This window comes from Cucumis sativus, chromosome 5 (genome assembly GCF_000004075.3).
Source record: "Cucumis sativus cultivar 9930 chromosome 5, Cucumber_9930_V3, whole genome shotgun sequence".
Taxonomy (NCBI): domain Eukaryota; kingdom Viridiplantae; phylum Streptophyta; class Magnoliopsida; order Cucurbitales; family Cucurbitaceae; genus Cucumis; species Cucumis sativus.
This window is the reverse complement of record NC_026659.2, coordinates 18,572,030-18,590,349: the sequence shown is the minus strand read 5'-3', so window position 1 is coordinate 18,590,349 and position 18,320 is coordinate 18,572,030.

Below are 18,320 nucleotides of genomic sequence, written 5' to 3'. Positions count from 1 at the left end.
AAATAAGGTAATTTTTTTTATGGAATTATCTTGATTAATTTAATAATATTAGAATTATTGAGGGTGATTTGAGATTTTTGGTGATAATTATCTGTTTTGTGGAGATTAGGATTAAAAAAATATTTAATTAATTATTGGAATTCGAAATTTTTTATATTGTTATAGTTTTGGTAAACATCCAATGATTGAGGTAATTTTTGTTGGTAGATTTAAAGACATGAGTGAATTATATGTATAATTAAGTAAGCTATGGAAAATTTATAATAATTATATTATTGGAAATAATATATTTATTAAGGATGTGTTTTGGGGAAATGTCGGGTTATGGAGGGTTAGTATTATGACAATACTAATATGTATTTTGGGGAAGAATTATGTAAGAAGAGTTATGAGATGATTATAAGAAAATGTGTTTGGGAGAAGGGTTATGTACGAAGGGTTACGAGGTGTTTATGATAAGATGTGTTTGTAGCAAGAGTTATATAAGTAGTGTTATAAAATATATCTTTTTATACATTTTTTTAAAAAATTCGTATTCTAAATCCAACACAAATTTCGTATATTTAATTTACCAAATTATTATATTTTCGTAAAATAATTTTTAGTAATTTATTTAAACGTGATGTCTATTTCCAACATTTTTTTACATAATCGTTACGTGCGAACAATTTATTGATTTTTTAAAGAAATTTGTATTCTAAATCCAATACATAGATTTCTATAATTAATTTCTCAAAATGTCCTATTTTTGTAAAACATTTTTCAGCCATTTTTTAAAATATGATGTCAATTTTTAACTTTTTGACGTAATTATTACGTGTAAATAAATTATTAATTTAAAAAAAATTCATATTCTAACTCAAATACACAATTTTTGTATAGTTAATTTCCAAATCTTCCTAATTTTCTCAAAACAATTTGCCTTAATTTCTTCAAATACGACATGAAATTTTCAACTTTTTTAAGTAATAGTTACAGTTGAATATATTATTGGTTTTTTCTATTAAAGATAAAACAATCTCAGTTTTCTTTTTACCTAAACATTATGTTTTTTTTTTCTCTTTTTAAATCAGAGAATTGTTGTTCCATGAAGCAACAAAAAAGGAAAAAAAATTATAATGAATCAATGAAAGATATAAAATTAAGGAGAGCAAAAAAAAGTATATTCTCGAAAGTACGTGCATAATTTGGTAAAAATTTTAGATTCAAAATTTAATTAAAAAAATCTTAAATCAAATCTTCCTATTAAATTGATTTTTTAAAAGAAAATTCTTATATATTTAAAGTTTAAATACTTCTTTAAAAAATATATTTGTTATACATCTTTTAAAGTCATTTAAGGATTGAAAAGTATTTAATTTAATATTAAATCATCTTATTTTATTTTGATTTTTTATAAATTTAATAAAACTCATTTTTTAGAAATTTATTTAACTTAAATTTATAAAAAATAGTTTAGATAAAATATTTAAAGATAGAAAAATGAATAAAAGATGAGAAAATAAAATTAGAAAAAAAGAGAGTTCAATACGACGCCTAAATGCATAAACTAATCATAATTAGTATTTAATTAAAATTAATTTTGTAAATAAAATAAATTAAAAATAATATTCCTTTAAGATTATTAAATTAATTAAAAAATGACATTTGATAAATAAAAGAGTAGATTTTTTTTAGAAAAATGAAATAATAAAATATGGAGAGTTGAAAATGTAGGATTATGGAAGAATTGAAAATGTAGGTTTATGGGAAGTTGAGGAGAGATTGAGAAAGAAGAGAGAGAAGAGAGATTATGATAAACCTAAAACAATGGTTATGATAACTCTTCCCCAAACAAGGGTTAGGTTATCGTAACCCAAACCCAATAGGAATAACACGTCGTAAGTGTTTATTTTTGGAAAGATAAAAAGAGAGATGATTTGGTGGGTATTAAGCTAGGAAAGTGAAAAAATTTGGTTAATTTGTAAAATAAAAAGGAAAAGAAATATAATAATAATAATATTATTCTATTACTATTATTGTTATTATATTTAAACCACCTTCTTTTCTATGCATTCATCTTCTTCCTCACCTCACAAGAAAACCATAGTCGTCTCCACACTCCTCGCCGTTGGCGAGACCATCTCCTTTCATCGTCGCAAGTGTCATCGTCCACCGAGCTTTTCCATCAAGCTCAATCGCAAAGTGATTCTCCTCCACGTTGTGCGTCCGGAGCTGGAATGAACCGAGATTGAAGATTGGTCATGAAGTTTCTCCCCTGCATGACACCGATCTCCAACGACGTCTCAACTTCTATTCATCGTCCTCCGTAAATACCGTCGCAAGCCGAACTCTCTAGACCGAGAAGCATGCGACTCTTTTCTTTACGTTCAACCGAGTTGCGCGCGCCAGTCACCATTTGTCCGAGCCCACCTCTAGTCGGTCCTCTTTTGTGAGCCACGTTCAAGCCATCAAAGTCGTTTCTTCTACCCACCGAGCTGCCTAAGTCAGTTGGTTTCCTTCTCCAAGAAAGCCATTTTTGTTATTAAAGTAGCTATGATGTATGATGTACGTTTCCTCTATTATGCATTAAAGTAGCTATGATGTATGATGTGACTGTTGGAGATGATTGATATTGATAATTATATAGACAACTGTTATGTATGATTGAGATACGTTATGATTGAGATATGATATTTATAATATGCTATATGTATAGGCTTTGATGTTTAGTTAGCTTTGTCTGTTGGAGTCATACTCATATGGGTGTCTCTCGTATCACCACCTATTTATATATAACTGATGTAAGTTCAATGGGACTTACTAGCTTTTCATGTTATGTTATGACTAATGTGAGTTTGACGGGACTTACCAGCTTGTCATGTTATGTTTTATGATAGTTCGACGAGGTCATTTATAGCCCAACTCCCTTTTAGGATGCTTCCTTCAAATTCACCGAAAGCCCACAGTGACCCTATGGGATCACTGGATAGCATGCGTTCAGGAGCACAATAGTTAAGCAGTACTTTCTTACAGGATCGTAACGAAAAGTTAACAGACACCTAGCGGGATTAGTAGTGGTTCCACATCTATGTATCAATTTTTCTTTTAGTATTTTGTCTCATCTGTTTATCTTTATTTCTTAAAAAAATTGTTAGTAATTCTTTTTATTGGTTTTATCGATTTTATGTCTTTTGAACATTTATTTGATAGTTATGTTTAGAAAAAAAATTAGTTTTCCCTTTTCAAGAAAGTGACTTTTGATATTTATCTTTTGAGTAATAACCTTTACTTAGATTAAAAGGCCAGATTGTTAAAAGGCTTATTGAAAGGACTTGTGCTGGTGAGTGGGGACGACTTTCACTCTAATAAACCTTTAAGACAAGTAAGAATGATGTTGATGATAGGGAATGAGTGTTCAAAACAAAAAACTTGGATGGATTGATAGCTAGATATAAAAAGCAAGAATGGTAGCTTAAGGACATAACCAAGTTGCAAACATTGATTATAGTGAGGCATTTAGTTCATAGTTAAACCTATGACCATAAGAGTTTTGCTCACTCTTTCTTTGTACTATAGCTGTAAATTAAGGCAAGTGGATATCAACAATGCCCTTCTTCATAGCTTGTTGAAAGATAAAGTTTATATGACTCAACCACCAGGTATGATTGATTTTTCGACTCCTACAATGGTATGTAAACTAAATAAAGCATTATATGGATTGAGGCAATGATAACTTGTAGAAATACAAGTTATTATAGCTTTTTAGGAAGAATAATGAAGCATTGATGCAAGATAAATGAAGAAAACATGTAACAGATTAGGTAAAATAGGATAATCACGTGATGCAAGTAGTCAAAGTGTAAAATGCATGTTAATCATAATTTTCATTTCTTAGCGTACTTGTTCTTAGTGAAAGAAGGATGATTTGCAAAACAAAGGAATGATTTAGATGAATCAGTTGTGTGTCAACCAACTAGGCGACAAAAGGAATGATATTAAGCGATATACATCACCAGAGACAAGAGTGGTTAGCGTGGATGTCAGGGAAAGGTCAAAAGGACATCTGAGACGCCACACAACAGAGTCAGAGAATTAATGAGGGCCGTAGGCTTTATAAGTCCAACCATCCCTTGTCTATAAATACAAAGTTATCTTCTTGACTTGACTAGTGCAAATTTGGTGGAAAACAAGTTCAACTTCATCCCTACCCTTTCTTTTGTATTTTAGGTGAGAGCTTAGAGGAGAATTGAAAAAAATCAAAATTCTATTGCCCCTCAGATGTAATAGAAAAAAAGAAAACAAAAAATGAGTTGAAGAGCACAAGAAATTGCGTTAAGAGGCTTAACCCATCTCTTTTACTCCATTTGTAGTCATTATTCATTTTGAATTTGTAATTTGAACCCTCTTGACCAAAAGGTCTAAAATTTTATTTATGAATGCAATAAGTTATCACTTTTACTCCCCACATCCCTTTATCTTTCGATTATGATTATTCTTTGTAATCATGAAGTGAAAAGTAGAAATAGTTATTAGAGAATGTGGATGTTGGTATTACTACTTATCTTGTTTAGTTAGTGTTGTACTCAATGCATTATTTTATTCGAAAGAAAGATTGAAGTATTAGGCATTGTTAGTCGAAAGAGTAATAACCCGAACATCATTAAATAGGCCGTGAAGGAATTGTAAAGATACAATCTTGTCAATGAGTTCCTCCTTAACCTAAATATCACAAATGCGAAGGTGTGTGACGATAAAGCACCGAGAGATTGTTCGCCTTAACATAGGATGGACTATAGATAATGCGATCAAATAGATTAGATATAAATCATATGGTAATTTCAAGTATTTGCATCCCAAAAGGTGCGTAGGTACAGCAAAGTCACGGAGAGGATGATCGTTCTAAATTTAAAATTAATGGATGATTTGCATCGCCGCAATGAACTATTTAACCTTGTAACGGGTTAGAATACATAGACATTGTTTCATTCATCTCGCCTAAGTAACTGAGTTCACATCACATATAACCACCACATCCATGTCCATCTCATTCCCCTCACATGTAGTGTAATTATTAGTAGTATAGTCCATACTGTGAATGTTGTACATTTACCAAATGAAATTAACCCATGTGTTAAAACCAAAGGCAAACATAAGTTCTTCGTGTTCGATCCAACCTTACTTAGGATACTTCTCTTTTTACTTACATTTAGGCAAGAGAGATGAAAACCTTTTCACAATTGACAAACCTCTATAAGTAAGCAACATATAAATGCATCGGCGGCTCCTTTTATTGCATGATCCTAGCTTAGTCATCCTAACCTAGTGGCATAGTTAGAACCTAAGCTTAATATCCACGATAACGCAATTGTCATCGCATACAAGCAAACAAGCAAGCATGCTCGTTGGGCATGGTTTGATAGGTTGACATCATTCTTTCATCCACTAGGCTTTAGAAATTTCAAGGCTGATGATTGTCATCAAATTGGAATTTCTGTTATCGTCTTGTATATGTTGATGATTGTCATCACAGAAAGTTCATCACAAATGATTGAGAAGCTTATTTGTGATTTAAATCGTCAATTTTCTCTCGAAGGTATTGGCTTACTAAACTAGTTATTAGGAGTAGGAGTGTCATATCCGAATGCTGAAGGCTAGCTTATTTCTTTCACAAAAGAAATACATTTCAGATTTGTTAAACAAAACGAAGATGCAAGAGGCTAAATTGATATCTACACCAACATATGGTAAGTGGATATGTTTTATCAGCTTTTCATGGTGAAAATTTTGATGGTGTGAAATTATACAGAAAGTACAGTAGGGTCTTTACAATTTGCAACTCTTACATATAGTGTCAACAAAGTGTGCCAATTTCTGCATTCTCCAAATCAGTTTCACTAGGAAGCAGTAAAACGTATACTCAGATATTTGGCAGGAAAAATTAATCACATTTTGTCGTTCAAAGAACTAAAAGAGCTATTCATTCACGGATTTGCTGATGCTGAGTAGGCCTCGAATCCTGATGTTAGAAAGTCAACATAAGAACTATATGCATATATTTTGGTGGAAGTTTTTTTCATTGGGCTTCTAAGAAACAAACAGTGATTTCACGATCAAGCACATAAGCACAGTGTGGTTTCAGAAGTGATCTTAAATAGCACAACTTGAGTGCTGTTCATTTAAGTGTTGGAGACTGCCATAACTAAACTTGCTCTAGCGGCTTCAGAATTGATCTGGTTACATGGTTTACTGATCTCCATGTTTAGTTAGGGCAGTCTCCAACTCTATGGTGTGACAACTTGAGTGCTGTTCATTTAAGTGGTATTCCAATCCTTCACTCGTGCTTCAAACATGTCGAGATCGACATCTATTTTGTAAGAAATCTTGTTCAGCAAAAAAAAAAAAAAAAAAAAAAAAAAATTCAAGTTCAACATCTTCCAGTTGATGCTTAAATTGCAAATGTGCTCACAAAGCCTTTATCAGCAGCAAAGTTTCTTCCGCCAAAAGACAAGCTCAATGTGTGCTCTTCTCACCACATTGGCTTTCGCGGTATCAAGAGAGTTCACTAAATCAAATATTTCAAGCTGGAAGAATACTGTTTATTTATCAATTTGTTTTCAATTGAATAGTTAGGTTGTCATTTTTCTGTTATTCAATTGAGAGTAGTTTTGTTTATCCTTTTTACACAATTTATCTTCTATACAAAGATCAAAGTGCTGATCACTTGATCAATGAAAATTAATTCATTTTGTGGTCATTATTCAATTGCCACTGTCACTGTGTATCATTTTACCGTGCGGAAAATAGATTGAATACTTAGGATTTGCTAAATGTTGGCATTACGGGATGGGTCTATAGGGAAGATCAAATCTGGTTAAAACCCCACGTCATCTTACTCCGATCCATTTGAAAGTCGAATGGGGTGGGAGTGAGTTTCGTAGGATTGTTCTGAGAGACGAGTTTCTTCAGCTACAGAGATTTCAACTCTAGGGAGACTGAGGGTGGGGGTTGATACATAATAGTTTGGGTAGGGAGTGAATTGGTGGTTGCCAATGGCGGGTTATCCAAGATTAAACTTCTTATACCAGCAAATTTAGAAAATGCTAGATTTGAAAATACTCATATCTTTTTCTATACCCATTGCAATTTTCTTTTATTAATTTTCTAGAAAACGAGAAATGTACAAATACTTATAAAATGTGTTTACTTTTATATTATTGAATAAAAATATAACAAGCATTCATTAATTATTATCAAACAAAGCCAATTTTTAAAATTTAGACATGTTTAAAATAAATGTTGACAGTCAAACTGATCTTCTCCATAAGATAATTAAATTGATGATTAAACTTTAATTTATTGACCTCTAATGATAGGTAAGTTCATATTAAAACAATTATATATATATCCAAGAGGAATTAGCATAAAAAGGAGGAAAAGTGAGGACAATAATAATGTTTTTATCAACTATATATATTGGAAAAGGAGTTCCATCTCAAAAGTTCCACTCTATCATTTTTTTTTATAATAGTGTGTTCTCATTAGTATGAAATGCGAAAGCAAAAGGGAAATTTTTTGCTTCTTTACTCTCTTTTGTTTCATTATGGAAACTAATCACATTTTGTTCCCCACCTTTCATTTTTTTTAATTTCTATTTCATACCAAAATGTTCTTCTTTTTCTCTACTATATCACCAATAGCCCACAATTGGTTTTAAAGCTATTTCATTGAGTTCCAAAAAATGGCATTGATATCAAAAGTTTGCAGCTGAAAAATTGTAAAGATGAAGAAGTAATAGGAACTTAACTAATTATTTCATTTGAACTTATAATGATAATGATGTAGGATGATAGTTTTAGGGTTCCATTTTTCCTGTAGAATTAGTGTGGGATTGTTTTTCTTATTCTAAGCAAAGTTATGATTTTATTTAATCCAAATTCACTTTAATTTTATCCTATCTTTTTTTTTTCGGGATTTTATTTTTCTAATCATGTATAAAAGGTTACCCACCCACAGTAGTTTTCCTTCTTCAAGTGGAAAGAGAAGAAAAATTAAAAAGAGAATATTTTATTTTGAACAGACAAATGGAAAGAAAATTTAATATGGAGAAAATTCTTCACTTACTGTTTCTGCTAAATTTTAAACTCGTGAGCGCAGGCTGATTTGATTTGAAGGATGATTTTGGTGAAGAGTATTAACTTTGATATGGTAGTATATATACTGCTTTCATGCACCTCTTCTTCATGTACATACATTAGGTTTTGTTAAAGATACGTTTTCATTCAATATTTGAATATAAACAAAAGAAGAGACACAAGTTATAATAATTAAGTTTATAGCACACAAATTTGTTGTTTACAAATATTGACAAAAACAAAAGTTTAGCCCAGATATACAAGATGTAAAATGTTATAAATGTCCTTGTTACAATATCCTTTAATACACATGACACACCTTGATACATTTAATATAAATTTGGTAGCTTTTTATAACCTCTGGACTTTGAGACACTTGCTGCACCGCGATACTCTTTGACTCACTCGATACCATTTGATATGCCTGAAATACTTTAATACACCTAACACTTGTTACACTTGATTTTTCTCGATACATTTGATTCTCTTTAGGCATGCATCGATACATTTAAAGGCCGATAAGTTTGTTACGTTTACTGTACTACTAATAAACTTGTTATGCTTTATTGGTACACTCAACAAATTTGGTACGCCTGATGCACGTGATATGTTTGATACACCCGATGTATCGTAGATACTTAGTGTTATTCATTGATAACTTGATTGATTAAATACACTTGATATGCTTAAAATCATATTTATACACTTGATATGCTTAAAATCCTACTTATACACTTGATACACTATTGATATACACTTGTAAACTTGATTCACATACTTGATTATGATTCACTTAGTTAGATCATTGATATACTTTATAATACTGTAATGAATTGCATAAAATTTTAAAAAATAAAAATAATGTAGTTACCAACAAATACATATAATACAAGTACATATACAAAAATGATATAGAGTGAAACAAAAACAAAATAATTTAAAATCATATTCAACTCATCAAAATACAAGTTGAAGAAAGTAAAGAAAAATCACAAATGAAAATTAAATTACTCCGATCAATAACCATTAATTTTGTATTGCAATTAATGTACCATTGTTTTTCTCATATAAGAAAGGATGATTAGGACCTTAACAAGTTAGAGAAAAAATAAGGGATGATTATAACATTAAAAAGAAGAGAAGAAATAAGTTATTGAATAATAGTTTGAGAATAACAACAAATTTAAAATTGAGAGTATTTTAAAAGGCAAGAATTTATCATATTTACAAAATTCTAAAATAATGTGCTATATTTGCTATATCATATTCTTGAAATGTTACTCACTACAATTTTCTATTAAAAAAATATCTTATTTCTTTGTTTTGAATTCAAGAAAATACCACATTTTGAAAAATCAAACATGAAATAAAAATTCTTCTTTTCCTAAAATCATGGAATCTTAGCCAAAAAAAAAAAAAAAAGCAACAAATTAAAAATGTGTCCACTTTTCTTAAATAGCAAAATAAATTAAAATATTTATAAGATATAACAAAATTTTGGATTCTATGAATTATATAAATTAATAGATTTTTATCACTGTCTATCAATGTTACTCATAAAAGCATATTAGTGTTTATCAATATCTATTATTGATAGAATCTGAAAAGTTTGCTATATGTTGTAAATATTTTGTCAAATTTGCTAGTTTTTACAATTTCTCAAAATTTATATCAATAAAAAACAAGATAAATTATTTTAAACCACAAAATAGTTCAAAGTATTTATAAATATGATAAAACATTATAGTCTATATGTGATAAATCACTATAGTCTAATATCTAAATATTCTATCACAATCATTTACATTTGAGTTAGGGACATTTTTAAAAATATCAAAATAAATTAAAATATTTACCAGTTATTGCAAAATTTTGGATTCTATCACTATAGTAATATAAATAATTATCAATAATAGAGTTTGTTATAAGTTGTAAGGATTTTTTTTTTTTTTTTTTTTGTAAAATTTGCTATTTTTAAAATTTTCTATTAGATTATGATATTTTGTTATATTTATAAATATTTTGATTAATTCTTTTATATTAAAATAGAGCCCGAATAAGAATGGATTGAACTCGTCCATGCATTACATCTGTGAGATGAACGCTAATGCCATTAAAATGTAAAAAATAAAATAAATAGAGATTTAGTTGTGAAATAGTTTAAATATACTGTTTGGTACTTTTTGACATATTAAATTTGTAATAGTTTATTTTGGTTAATTAATATTTCCCTTTCTTCCCTATGTCTCTTTTTCTAGACATGCATGTTCATTTCGTCATATCTAAAGTTACCCAAACTAGTAGTGCTATTCCTGCATTTAAATCTAAAGAAAAAAAACAATATTGTTATTGTTACGAGTTATTTCAAACCAAGGAGTTGTAATGAGTTTTCAAAATAAAACAATAACATTAAAGTTAAAGAGACGAGGTTTAAAGCTAGCTTGATACCATAAAGAAAGTGTGGCATGAGAGTCCAACCCATGACATGAGGATTGGTCTCGACATAACCCAAGGCTATACTCCAAGAAATCTAATAGAAATTGGATCGTCTCAAAAGAAGCCCAGCTTGAATTTAGGTTATGGAAATGTATACTTTGAAGACCTTGTAAGGAAGAACCGATTTACAAATAATTATAAATATTAATATTGGGACAAAATCTTAAAGGAAAAGTAAGTCGACGCACATATACTTACTACATATATAGTTTAATTCCCTACTAACTTGGCTTAAACATAGCAACTGTGACAAGCACAACATTGCTGCACAAACCTTTTTTTATCAGGTAAGTTGTACTTTTTTTAATTATAAATTCACAGTTATTATCATAAGAAGTTACTAATTCATTCTTTTTAACAAATCTATAATTTTTTAAAAATAATTGTTCAGACAATCTGCTCTTTATAATCTTTTACAATAATGAAGCAAATGAATTATTATAACTTTTGATTTCTTTCCAAAAAGATTTCTTATGACACTACATTTACATTGTCTCTTCACCGAATTATTTAAAATTTTCTGAAAAGCAAACCATTGTAGAAATTTTAAGAGTTTATAATTCTACACAAAGAGAGATTTGTGTTTGTGTGTATTACTTAACCAATAAGGATATATATAACAACAATCCCATTGCTGACAATTTTTAGGATTCTTCTTTTAAAGAGTGTGTCTCATGCATTATAGAGAAAAAGACATGGCCATGCAACCATTTATGGAACAAAGCATTAAAGTTGAATGGCCATTTTCTAACCATTGCATGCCTTTTACTTTTGCTTGCCTTTCTTTCATTCTTTTCATCTCTTTTTGCTTTTTCTCTTTTACTATTTGACCTTTGGGTATATTCATTAGTTAGGTGGATGAGATTAAGAGTTTGTATGAATCCAATCTTGTGTGCTTTATGCTGCCAATTTATTCCGAATGAACAGTATTACATTCTTGTGAGCTAAGGAAGATTAATCATATTTATAGGTAAGTATTAGAGTGAAAAATAAATGCTAAAAACTCTAGTCATGTTACTAATTTTTTTGAGTGGACTAGAATATAATGGAGAATCTGAACTAGATTATACATATATTCTAACTAAAATTAGCTAGCTAGTATAATTTTATACTTATCTTTTTAAATATTAGTTTTGTAGTGTAATGGAATCTTTATAATTAGCACCCATTAAATTCAATAATTTTGAATTGGGGAGGGATTTTGAAATAGTGTAAAAGAGGTATTCATTATTGGAAAAGCCACATTTAAATTATGGAGTATGAAAAATGAATTAGTGCTTTATGTAGTTCTTTTGTTGCAGGCTGCAGTGACAGTGAGGGATATGCTGAATTATTCGAGCTAAAAAAGCAAAAAAGATGAAAGCAAAAGTACATCTTCTCAATAAACAACAAATGTTTAATTAAAAGCAGAAAAAGAAGAAGAAAGAAAGCAACCAAGCAAGCATTCCTCTTTAATGTTATGCCTTAACATGAATGGTTTTGAAAAGTTGATAATTTTATATATATACATACACACATATATATTATATATTGAAAAATTAAAGTGCATCTAACAAATTTCAATGCTTGACTCTTACCCATCAGTGAATTGTTTTTATCGGACACACTTCGCCTCTAAACATAGGTTGTTGTTTTTGAATTTTCTTGGACATCTTGTTTAACATTTGTCTTAGTGGAACTAATCAATTCTTAAAACTTCAATCTCTTTATTAAAACAAAGTGTGCATCTTTTATAATTTTGAATTTACGAGTTTGTCTAAGTCTTGACTTTCATGTTTTAGGATTAAAACTTCATCTTTTTCAATCACATAGATTTACTCCTCAAAGTTTAATGAGTATGTATAGCAAATCACTTAGAGAGTCGGTGAGAACTTGAGATGAGTTTTTGATGTATTATTGAAGGGAAGCTTAATCAAAGCTTTTGAAATGCTTACTTATGGAGATGAGAGGATCACACATTTAAGGGGAGTCTAAATAAGCACTGCATTGAGGAGATTTCATAAAAAAAAAAAAAAAAAAAACTTGAAGAACATTATTATGTAAGTAAGGGGATCTCAAACTTAGAGTGAGGCTAAGTTAAAACTAAAGTGTGAATTGTACATTAGTTATTGAAGTTGAGAGACTATCATATAAGTATTTGTTGTAATTGCTAACCTATTTATATAGTGAAGTTTCTTCTAGCTAGGCGCCCAACGCCCAGACGTATGTAACATTAATTGAGTTATCAATTTCTATGTCTCATTATATCTTTGTATTGTTTGAACTTAAGTTATATTGTTTGTTAATAATCACGCTACAATATTGTATTTGATATTTATGTAATAAATGTTGTTATACGTAAATAAAGATGACTACAGTAACACATGTAGAGCCTAATGAATCTAATCACATAGGGTTCCTCTTAAGTATGTGGATAATAGTGATGAAACACTTAGGCTCTCGCTAAGTGTGTAAGACTCCCTCTCACTATAAAGAAATCTTTCCTCCTAGTGAACTCTCGTTCACTTAAAAAACTTAAGACTCCCCCATAGTTTATGAACCCCTTACCTATGCACGATATACCTTTAGGATCTCCCCAAGGTTAAGAATCCCTTCTTGATCGACTTTGTCTTAGGTTTCCACTAACACAAAATAAAGCTTTGAAAGATTGAAATATTCACCCCCAATAACTTGAAGAATACCCCACCACAAGCTAAGATTCTTTATTTCTTCTTCCAAAATAGACCACAAAAATAGTATTCTGACAAAACTCAATCAAGGATATCCCACAGTAATACATGTAACAACCTTGGCAAGAATATTTCTTGGACTTAAATAGCACAACCAAAAGATGTGGTAAATATCTCAAACAAATTTGAGAAAACATGTGAGACAACTAACCCTGGCAACCTTGACAATAATACATGTGACAACCTTGGGAACAATAAATAGTTCTTAAGACTTGAATAACACAACGAACATATGGTAAGTATCCCCAAATAAATTCAACAAAATTTCAAAAAGGAAAGCAACCAAAAACAAAAATAAAATGCAAAATAATTCAAATAAAAAGAAAATAACATATGGTAAACAAATCAATTCTAGATTCCTAATGAGACATATTTTAAGACAACACTTAAAACACTCAAAGGAGAAAAGTTCCAAAAAGTCTAGCTTAAACAAATATATAGCCTGTAACAAAAATCTAACAAAAATTTATGTTGTTGCTAGAATCTCCGATCGTCAACAATTGAAAACAACAGTTGGACTGTCAACAAAACTCTGCAAAACAAAAATTCGTAATGACTGAATCGCAAAGTTCACTTTCTTTAAGATGTTTTGCAACTCTACATTTAGTTGTGCAAGCACTTCCAAAGTACCACGACATCCCTAGGATAAAACACCAAAAAAATATGCGACCAACTTTGAACATAAACTGATCAGCAATCGTGTACTAAAATGAGAGAGAAAAGAGGAAGTTTATAGAAGACCATTACACCCACGTTTATTTAACTCCCCACCCCCTTCAAAGCACAAGTTCCTTGATGCCTAAACCCAGGTGGAAGGTGAGAGTATATAGAATGATCTTCCTTATAAAAGTTTATCCATGAGGGACAAAGGCAAACTTTTTTCTATTTAATAAATTTCACCAACAATCCCTCATTTGAAAAGTTTAAAAACCATTATAAAAACATTTTTCATCGAGCTATACTAGTCTATAATGTTGTGCAGAAGTAAAGTTATCTTACAACTTCAATATTTGCATGGTGCAGATGATTTAGGATATAGAAGAGTAATTATTGGTTTCAAACTCTATCTCTAACAACATATCACACAACATTTCTAAAGAGTAGTTTAAAAGCCCGTGCTTTAACGCCTAGCAAGTGTATCCCAATTCAGTGAACCGTCTAAAGAATTTGCCTAAAATTCTATAGGAGCTGGATCTGGCACTCACATTCACATAGGTGAGTTTATCAATAATACTCCTGTAGATATGTATTCCACTTGACATCAAGAATATATCTCATTGAGAACATAGTTCAACATTTTTATACACTTCAGAATATCATGTTGTGACTCTAGGTCATAAGAAGAAACTCTTTGTATCGCTTTTGCATGATTCATTCGATATCACTTGAGATCTATTTTTACCCTTTGAACATGTTTCTTGGGATCTTTAGTCTATAGGTTGGGTCTTCCTCATAGATGATTCATTTTTTTATAGACACGAGTCTCATCCTTTCTAAGGTTTAAAAAACGCTTTCTCTAGCCAGGTCTTTCGTCCAAGGATCTAGCAGGTTCTCAATAGTTTGTATGTAATGACCCAACTCTTTATACTAAGCTGAGGTCATTACTATTAAATTAAATTAAAATTTTCTAAAAAAAAATTAAACAAATAAAAGAAGGTACTAAATCTTTCCATAAAAGCCTTAAATACTTATTTATAAATCATAAATAGATTATGCATAAATAAAAGTAAAGGTCAAATACTAGTTCAGCCCCTATTTAAAATAATAAAAAAAATATCATAACAGTACTTATGAGTTCTAAAATTTTAAGTAAAAGACTGTAAATCAAAATACTGAAAACTTAAAGGCGAAAGCAATCATAAACCTTCCCCTATGGCGAACCGCAATCATTTTTCATTCGTCAGCTTTCCTCTACCTCTACCTTTGCCTTAAAAATTTAAACATAGAAAAGAGTGAGTATAAACATATACTCAGTAAGGGACCCACTACTAGTCCCGCTATGTGTCTATTATCTTTCGGTTAGGGTCCTGTAAGGAAGTGCCACATAACTATCGTGCTTCTGAACACACATTATCTAGTGATCCCGAAGGAACACGTCTGGTCTTCAGTGATCCCAAGGGAACACCTAAGAGAAACTGGTTTTCGGCGACCCAAAGGAACTCTTAAGAGACTCGGACTGAAAGCAACCTCGTCGAATCACTCATAAAAGTTAAACACACATGCATAAATAGGTGGTGATCCCAAGGGAAATCCATATAGGTACGACTCTAATAGACAAAGCTAACAGAACATCATTGCCTATACATGTAGCATATCATAAATATCATATTTCAATCATAACGTATCTCAACCATTCATATGTCAAGTGAATAGTGTTTCTTCCCACGCTTCATGAAGAGGTCCTATTTAAAATAATAATAATAAATATTATTGTTTCCTTCTTTTTCTTTTTTCTTTTTCTTTTCTAAAATAACAACTAAAAAAACTCATTCTCTTTCCTCATTAAATCTTTCCATCAATCATCCTTTTATCTTCTTCCTAGGACCATAAAACAATACATTAATTTTAATAATTATATTATTCAGTATAATTATCCTTATCTTCCATAACTTAACTGTACACATTTATATATAATTAACCAAGATTCTTAATTCTCCAAATATTAACTTACCAATATAATCTAACTTAACTAAAATCCTTCACAACACCAAAATTATCATTTCAATAATTAATTAAATATTCATCCAAAATATTTCACTCTAGTTTCCACAAAACAACGATTCTCAAATAACACCAACAAATTCTACATAATTAAATAAAATCAAGATAATTAAATTTAAAATTTACCTTAATTTTTGGAGTGTTACACTATATATGATCTATGAATGCATGAAAAAAGTGTCCCCGCATAAAGTTAGTGAGATTTTTATTTCACTTAACCACATGATAGGGACCAAGAAAGGTCAATTGAACATCGTGATGATTGATCGGGAGAAAGACTAATTGTGATGAACATTTAGGAAGCAGAGAGTCATGATGCAAGTGATCTAAGGAGTTCTGGAATGATGCAGTCAGGAAAGCTATCCAAAGCAAAAGTGATGATACCACAGTTCTTCCTTGCCAAAGAACCTGAATGCATGGATGCATTTGTAATGTATAATCCTTCCAATTGTTTTTTTAGAATTGCATCTCTGTTTTTGTGTACATACTTATACTTTTATGCCTTTGTAATTATTTTTATACTTGTAAATTAATTTTGAATTTTAGTCATGTATATCTTTTAGTCTTACATTGGGGATTGCGCGGTAAACCACAAACTTTTAGGTTGGTAGGATGAGGCAAATATGATGAAGCTAGTCTATGAGAATGATGGAGTCAAAGCGCATTAGGTATTCTCACCTTCTCGTACGACGAGGTTAATAATAGGTTTCCTTAGGAAGCGTTAGGGTTTTTAGGGAGTATGAAACATTTTGCCGACTTTTAAAGTTCTTAAACTTTCAATAAGCAATGAATGCATCGTACCTCGAGCCACAAGTTATCTATCAGGCTTGTCACAACACATTTAATATGACAAGAATCTAACTGTATGGTAACCAAATCGTTTAACCTTAGTTAAGAATGAATATTTAAACCTCCCAAGATCCTAGATCTCAACATTTAGCCAAATAAAACATGTCACGAAACCACAAAAGTTTCCATCTCCTTCAAATCACTAACATCTTAAAAATCCTTCTCTTGTTTCTTCAAGTTATTCCTTCTATCTTTTGCCAATAAATACTTCCCTTACAAAATCCCTCATAAGAATAGAAATCCCTGAAAATCAAGTAACCCACCTCGTCTTGGTATTGCATGACAAGTTTACAAAAGATGAAGGTGGGCAAGATAGGTTGGAGAAGAATGAGGGAGAAAATAAAGGATTAAAAGGAAATGTAAGGAAAGAAACACAAGAAAGTGACACTATGGAAATGAATGAAAGAAAATGTAACGAGAAGAAAAGAAGAGGAAGAAAGAAAAGGCAAATCAGTAGGGTAAGGAAGGGCAACCAAAATTTTAAATAAATTTGTAATTAGGAAACGTGAGTCTCTTGATTTAATACATTCAAACTAATGTGAATCTAATGGGGTATTGACTAAGAACAGTATAAGATATTTTAAAACTCTTTTTGATGATTGTTCTTATTACATTTTTATTTATCTGCTGAAAAAAGTGATGCTTTTGGCATGTTTAAGTTGTTTATAATGGAAATAGAAAATCAGTTTAATCGAGAAATTAAGAGTATTCGTAGTGAAAGGAATTGAATACGTTTCAGTTTCCTTTAACAATTTCTATAATACACATGGAATAATCCATGAAAAGACAACATCTTATTCTCTTGAAATGAACAGTCGAGTCAAATGGAAGAATAAAACTTTATTTGAATTAGGATTTGCTATTTTACTTGAATTGGGAGCTGCATCATATTCGTGGGGTCAAATTATTCAAACTGTATTTTATGTGCTTAATAAAATTTCAAAGTCTAAGAATATAACTTCACCTTAGAAAGTTTTGAAGAATAAGAAACAAAATTTGTCATATTTCACAACTTGGGGGTGTCTAGCCTTTGTTAGAATTTTAAATCTGAAAAAAAAGAAAGCTTGTTAGTAGAGCCTATTAGTGTGTATCGAATATGCAATCAATAGAAAAACTTATTAAATTTTGTGACCTAGTAAATCAAGTGATTATAGAATCAAATGATGTTGACTTCTTTTGAAGATAGATTTTCTTTTAAATCAAGAAATGGTGTGGGGGCTTGAGTTCCAATAATCTAACTAGTGAAGGATCGAGTTCTAGTAGTCTACCTCTAGTTAGAACTCCAACTTCAAATGAAAAAGTAGATCGATCTTGAGCCTAAAAGGAGCAAGATAATTTGAACCATTAAAGACTTTGAAGATGACTTCAAAACCTACTATGTAGAAGAACATCCTAAAGATCTAATAAAAGC